Consider the following 5,895-nt stretch of genomic DNA (forward strand, 5'->3'; position numbering starts at 1 on the left):
ATGTTAATGACTATGCGGATGTCTCGGTCATCATGATGTAATCATACTATTACCTCTTTTATGTTATTATTTGAGCACTGTGTGATGATGTCCGGTTATGTAACTGATGTGTACGTGAATTGCTGATCCTGGCACGTACATGGTTCACATTCGGTTTGCCTTCTAAAATCGGGTGTGACACTTAGGCAAGCATCCAGCGGAAGAGCGCCCCCGAGGTTGCATCCTCTCCGGCATAAGATGATTGACTCGGGGTACATGTTATACTTCCTTTCGCTTCCAGATTCTCAAGGTTGCATTTGCCTCATCTTCTTCCTTGTGCAGTCAAGTGATCTGGATGGGTCAAAGGGAAGATTTCAGGATGTCTTTCTATCAGGACAGGCTCCCGCTCCTCTCGTTGCAGACCTCCTCAGATCTCCGTGAGAGCTTGGCCGCTACCCATATGGCGCTTGAGGTTGCCGACGGCGAGTTGGCCAGCCTCCGTGCCGGCCTATTGGAGGCGGATCACTGCGTCGCGGGTCAGTGTTGTCTTTGCTTTCGCGAAGACCCCTCTTGGTTGTCTTGACCTTTCTTGGCCTTTTTCAGAATTAGAACTGGAGGTCGCGAGCCTCTGCGAGGGCGTGGATGAGGTGGTCTCCTTTGTTCAGGCCTAGGGCACCGATCGAGAAGAGAGCATTCTCGATGTTACCAACCGGTGCGCCTAGCCATCTATCGTGGCACTCGTTGCGGTGTTGTTGGGGCTTTAGCCTTCGCGAAGTTCTGGTCGGGCTTCGAGCTCGGTATTGGCGACCTGTCGGAGGACGCAACCGCTGGCACCCTAGAGGCCTTTGAGTACAACTTGGACATGGCCACCGAGGCCATGGTTGACATCCTCTTGCTGGAGGATGTAATCAATGGATCTCCCTAGCTAGGGTGTAGTCATAGGCTGCTTTGGTCATGAGATCTCCCTGGCGCGTTTGTCCTTGAACTTTTGTAACGTTGTGGAATCTCTTTAGATTGGTTGTGAAGCGGGCCCCTTTCTCCCTGTCCTCGATGTCTTTCTAAAGTTTGGCACGGAAAACATACTTTGATGTACGCATTTTGAGACCTCGCTTGTCGCTTCTCGATCATGAACTAGGCAGCTCTGGAAGAGATTCACGAGCTCCAATGGGCGGTTTCACTAATCTATGGCCCACGTCAGCCATTTTTAGTTCTTGCACCCTATGTGTCGTCGGGGGACCAGGAGTAGTGCTTCAAGGGTAGCGGGGTCTGGTTGCGTTGCTGCACGTGGCCTACCATATCATTATTTATAGTAGGGATCCTACTCTGGGCTCTTTGTTGGCAATAATGGTTTCATTGAGGGAGGCACAATGTTCCTTCCCACACATTCCGTTCGCCGAAAGGGGAAGTGTGAGTCGTCTTGTGCCTCCCTTGATGGTTGAGGTCACGACAGACCTTTTTTGCGAGGCAAGTCTTTGAGTCCCCCATTCATTACGAGGGAATCGTCTGGGGGAACGTCTCGTCTTTTCACTGCTCCTTCCCACGCATCCCATTCTCTGGAAGGGGGAGGGTGAGTTGTACCATGCTTACCTCGGTGGTCGAGATCATGGTGCTCGGTGGGCTTCGATCAACTAATTCGAACGGGCCCTTGTTTCTATGGAACGAGCCCCCGAGTCCCCCGTTCGCTATAGGGTATCCATCTGGGGGCACCCCTCATCTTTTTAATACTTATTCATGTGCTTTTTGATCGCTAGAAGAGTAAGGGTGAGCAGTACCATGCCTCCCTCGATGGTCGAGATCATGGCGCTCGACAAGTTCCAAATAGGTGATCCAAGTGAGTCCCTGACTCCTTTCGTAGGATCCAAGCGTGGGGTCTGCTGGGGACCGTCCTCATACTCCTAGGTTCTAACTCATATAGTTGTTAGCCCTGTTTGAGCAGATCTGACAGCTCATTGCCTCTGTTTGAAATAAACCATGAGTTAGTCGTTCTCTAGGACTCAAACACGATTTAGAAGTGCCCTTGGCGTTAGGGTACTGGCCGCATCGGTGCCCACTTTCGCCCCTTGCTCTATGGTTTCGGCAGTGGTCGTGAACCCTTTACAGGCCAACCTTCGAACTCCAAATTTTATGGGATTGGCCGGGCCACCTCTTAGTCATGGGCCGACGAGGGTCCACTGATCCTTTCCCAGGTAGGTGAGAGATAGTATAGAGTATTGAATATATGGGTTGAGTCATCTTACCCGGTCTTGGCTTGGAAATAGTTGGGCCTCGGTGTCGCTTCCTATGTCATACAACCATCACCCGACCCCCTGGTCAAGCTCGTGGGTCGCGTGACTTTGGGGCATACGCTATGTTTGTCCTAGCTCTTTGGCGGGGGTGGTGGGGCAGTTGCGCCATCAAGTTCCTCCTTACCGATGCTTCCATAGGAAACCACAGGGGTCGATGTCTTAGGTTTGTTTCTCTTGACGTCTCTGAACAACTCTGGCGTGAATTCGATGGGGGCGGCTGAATCTCACCTTTTTTTCTTTTTATAGTGGGCTCGGGAGATGCCTTCGTCGGCATGGTGGAGGTGGCAGTCCTGTCACACCCGGATTTAAGGGGCAAACCCAGGCACGTCTCATATATGCGCTAAAAAAGAACAACACATACAACCCTCTCCCTCTTCCTTCTCTCTCCCACTCCCTCTCCCTGCCCTAGTGTGGATCCCGGTGAGAAGTTGTTGCTGTCCATTGAGCCCGTGGTGAGTTCCCCTCACATCCCTCCCCTCTCTCCCTCCTCCCTTCCTCCCATGGCCTCTTGCTCAGCCCTTCCCCAGGCGCGCGCGGCCCCCACCCCTGCTCCCCCCCGCCGGTGCGTGCGACCCCGTCGGCCGCCCCTTGCCCCCCCGGCGGCGCCCCTCGCCACCCCCAGCGCCCCCTGCCCGGCCCCCGATGGCCACCCCCTGCTCGCCCCCCCGGCAGCCCACCTGGCCGACCCCCCCACTTGGCCCCGACGCAGCCCATGTGGGCGCGGTTCCCGTGCGCGCGCCCTATCCCTGTGCACGCAGCCCTAGCACGTGTCGTCGTGTTTTAAAACTCCGTTGGGATCGCGCGCTTCGCTGCACGACATTCCTTTTTTAATTCTGTTTAAATCACGTGTTGTGTCGCGCGCTTCACCACGCGACAATCCTTTTAAATTCTGTTCGAGTAGTGTGTTGTGTCGCGCGCTTCGCCGCACGACAATCCTTTTTAAACTCCATTCGAGTAGTGCATTCTGTCGCGTGCTTCGCCGGGCGACAACCCTTTTTATTCAACTAGAATTGTGTATATTAATCTAAGTGTGTAGTGTAACACCGATTAATCAAGTATCAAACTAACCAGGACCTAGTGCCAATTTTATTTACGTGTTGCATGAATATCAATTAATATAATTATGTTGAGATAAGTATTTTAATCTATAGCTGCTTAACGTAATCGCTATGTCTCTCGGTCGTAGCTTCAACCGTTGTAGTTTCTTTTCTCGCATAGTCGTATATGCGAGCCCCACGCCACACATCTGTTTAGTTGTTCTATTTTATTGTGTGGTGTATTGTTCCTTTCTATGTTAAGAATGTGGAATGTATGTTTGAACTCGTATAGATAACGGTCCATTGACGGAGTCCGAAGGAGTTACAGGCGAAGGCCCTGAGCAGCAGCTGGTTGGTGAAGGCAAGTGTCCTCTGACCTATTTATGTCCTATTCATTTTATAATTCATCGCCCCCGCATTTATATAATTTATACCTAAGGATTGACTAGTCTTTGTTTATCCTGTCCTTGTTCACCTATTTGGGTTGGATCATTTTTGGATTAGCTCTATGCTAGCACTTTACTTTAATTAATGAACATGATGAGAATTATTTATGATACGATGTTTGCTTTTGGAAATGATGATGGCATTGTGACATTTAAGGGGGCTCGAGTAGTGTTGGGGACTTGTTCTCAAATGCTATGAGTTAAGAACAAGACAACATAGATGTTAATGGTTAAAGGTCCTTAGTCCTTCGAAGCATTATTTCCTTTAGGATATAATGATTTTCGGACAAAGGTCATGAAGGACATACCTTCATCATCACAGCATGTGTTAAATGAAAGAAGAAGCATATGGAATATAAGAGACAACATGAATAATCATATGATATCATTAATATCTCTTCTTTTATATTATTATGGATAAACAGAAACAATATTGAATTACATTTATACCTTCGGCTTGACAGAAGGTAAAAATCCAAGCGTGACACACAAATGAATATAAGTCAGCGTGAATAGTACGGGGGTACTGTTCATCTATTTATAGGCACATGGCGCAACCTGTGTAAATTTACATTCGTGCCCTTTATATTTACTATTGACTTATAGATAACCCAACGAGGACTAGATAGCCTTTTCCCCTTTAAGTCGGTTCCTTTTTCCGCCATTTAGTCGAAGCTCCCTTGCGTGTAGCTTCGGAGCAACATCAGCCTTCGTCTCAACCATGCTTTTCACATCGTGTATGGTTTTAACCTGAGTCCGAAGGTACCTGTTCATATGTCACACTTGGAAAACATTGTTAAATCATGTTTTTGAGGATCTTCGGAAGATGAAGGCCCCCAACAAGTAGTTTCTCGAGTGCCTCTCCGTAAGGACTGGTTCATTGAAAGACCACCCGGGAAAACAATACAACTACGAGGGTGGAATGGGACGCCGTTAGCTAATTAATCAGAGGAATTGAGGTGTAGTTTGCTTTGTTGTCATGCCGTCAATGGGGCTCGGTGTATGCGGCTCGCTCTACCGAGGGTGGTTTACCCCTTGGGGAGGAGTGCAGTACATTTAGGAAACCTAACCGGTGGCTACATCTCAGGGAATCTTTGTAAAGGCTCCGTAGTGAGACCCTGCTAGTTCACCTTGGGAGTGATCAATGGGGAGTCATGATCCTCGGGCAGATTGGGAATCACGGCTCGTGGGTAAAGTGTGCAACCTCTGTTGAGTGTTATGAAACTGATATACCAGCCGTGCTCACGATTATGAGCGGCCTTGGGAGCTCCTTTGATTAGAGATACTATGATTACATATGATGATGAGGATAATTATGGTTTTAATGGTGATGATTATGATTATGATTATGGTTTCTGGTATTCTTTCTGTTTGGAAGGAGTACTTCTGGGTTAATAACTTGGATTTAATGCTAAAATCAGGTTCTCTATTAGTAATAATTACCTGATCAAGTAAAAGCAATCGCTCTGAGCTTCACCCCACATACAACTAGTCCACTTTAGCCAAACGTGACAATTGCTGAGTACGTTGATGTGTACTCACCCTTGCTTAAAACACCAAAACACAATGTTGTTGCAACCCATGCTCAGGAGAAGCTGAAGTCATGGTGGAGGATTTCCAGGAGTTCCAAGACTATGATGGGTTCTAGGCGTGGGTTAGCGACAAACCCCCAGTCAAGGCTCTAGACGGTGTGCACGGTGAGCACAAGATTTATACTAGTTCGAGCAAAACATACCTTCTTCTAGTCATCGGCAGCTTGCGTACTGACACCATTCATGATCAAAGGTCGTAGTAGGGGTTACAAGTGGGTGAGAGAGGGAGGAGAGTCTCCCAAGTCTCTTATTCATGGTGGAGGTGGTTACAAAGTGGAGTCCTAGATAAGTCTTGGCTTGGTGGTGGGGCTCTAGCTTTTGGGTCCTCCTCCCGTTTTTGGTACTTCTAGGCGTCTCCTCGTCTGGGGTCTGTCCTTGTGCGTGCATTGAAAGAACCCCAAAAAACCCTTTTTCATGTTTGAGGGTCGGCCTCCTCCTATTATAGGCCAAGGACGGGGGTCTTCCAGTGGTGGTTTCCTTGGGAAGGATCCACGGGGTGATGGTAAAACTAGGGGTTTTACCATGGGGTAAATCCACGTGTGCTCGCTATCGACTA

Source organism: Zea mays, chromosome 7 (assembly GCF_902167145.1).
Source record: "Zea mays cultivar B73 chromosome 7, Zm-B73-REFERENCE-NAM-5.0, whole genome shotgun sequence".
Lineage (NCBI taxonomy): Eukaryota > Viridiplantae > Streptophyta > Magnoliopsida > Poales > Poaceae > Zea > Zea mays.